We start from the raw sequence: 1751 nt of genomic DNA on the forward strand, positions 1-1751 counted from the left end.
TTTTTTTGACTTTTGATTTTTATTCTGATGGAGAAAATCAGATTCCTTTTTTATATTATAAAAAATAATTTTGAAACATAAGGACTTATTTTGAAGTAAGTCTTATCTCAGATGCATTTTATTTTGTCCTTAAATGAGACTTTACATTTTTACGTTTCAAAATGCAATTTTCAAAATACGTACTTTTTTGAAACACTTATTACTGAATAACCAGAGTATTAAATTCAATGTATAGCAAATTTTTACAAAGTCGCAGTAGTTCTTGCAGAGCTTTCTATAATACCAGATTTATTTACCATCATGAAATAGAAGTTTATACAGTATTAAGTATATTGTGCTATGAAGTTGGACCTGTGCACTGAAAAATTCCAAAAACCTATTATATTGTGCTTTTTGTGATATATATTCATATTATTTATTATAGCAAGATGAACTTTTTTTTAAATGGTAAACATGTATTAGTTACATAATCAGGAAAAAAAGTCATCTTTTATAATGAGAAAAATTAGGTCAAGGATATTTCGTTTCAGGTTTTGTCCAATTAGTTTTCTTGTAAAGTTATGTTTTTTCTATTATCTCAGTGCTTATTTGCTCTGCAAGGATGGAGGTTAGAGATTCCTTTCAGTAGTGAAAGCTACAGACTTGTCTTGCCGAAAAAATGTACATAAACACATAAAATATTTTCCAAGCAGTTTCACAGTGTTTGCAAAGTTCAGATTGAAAACCCAGTTTTACAAATCCCATCTAGAAATTTGCAGTGTCATTAAGGTATATTAAAAATAATTTTTCAAAGCAGTAGCATACGTGCACTTTAAAATTGTAGCTTAATAAAAATTAGCAATAATATAACTTGTGTAAACCTACACAAAAGATATCTTATTGCAAAAATATGGCAACATTTTGTTTAAAGACCAAATAGTGAATCGAATTTAATGCGTATCTTTAAATCCTTAACAGTATCTCAAATTTGGTTTAAATCTGTCTCTCCATACAGAATAGAAAGTGAAACAAATCCAGAAATCTTATTTGAGTACATGCTCTGTGCTAGTAATCATATCTAAAGTGGTAATGTTACCATATGCTGAGTACTGTGCCGAGTAAATCACATATTTTAACTTATTTAAACACTACCCTGTATTGCCTGCTGGCCATGTAATGTTTTTTAAGTTTGGTGGTGAATACATGACTTGTTTTTTAAACTCTTTTGGGATCCTAAAAAATTTGAATTTTATTTTATTTTATTTATTTATTTATTATTATTATTTTATTTTGGAGGTGGAGTCTTGCTCTGTTGCCAGGCTGGAGTGCAGTGACATTATCTTGGCTCACTGCAGCCTCCCATTCCCTGGTTCAAGCAATTCTCCTGCCTCAGCCTCCCAAGTAGCTGGGATTACAGGCATGCACCACCACGCCCAGCTCATTTTTGTATTTTTAGTAGAGATGGGGTTTCACCATGTTGGCCAGGATGGGAAAATTTTTTTAAAGACATTTATTTTTAAAAAGTCTATGCCTTATCAAAGTTTATAACTCAAGAATTAATGAAACAGTGGACAAAAAGTGTTGGCAGACAACATGTATAATTTTAATTGCAAAGTTAAGCAGTGAAAAATAAACGTATTTTTTTCTTAAAGAGATTTCATATCTGTTTTATTTGTTTAGTTTTTTTTTTTATTCTTTTTAAAGACAGGTTCTCTCTCTGGAGTGTGGTGGCATGATTGTAGCTCTCTGCAGCCTCAATCTCCTGGGCTCAA

The sequence above is a fragment of the Rhinopithecus roxellana genome, chromosome 6 (assembly GCF_007565055.1).
Source record: "Rhinopithecus roxellana isolate Shanxi Qingling chromosome 6, ASM756505v1, whole genome shotgun sequence".
Classification (NCBI taxonomy): Eukaryota; Metazoa; Chordata; class Mammalia; order Primates; family Cercopithecidae; genus Rhinopithecus; species Rhinopithecus roxellana.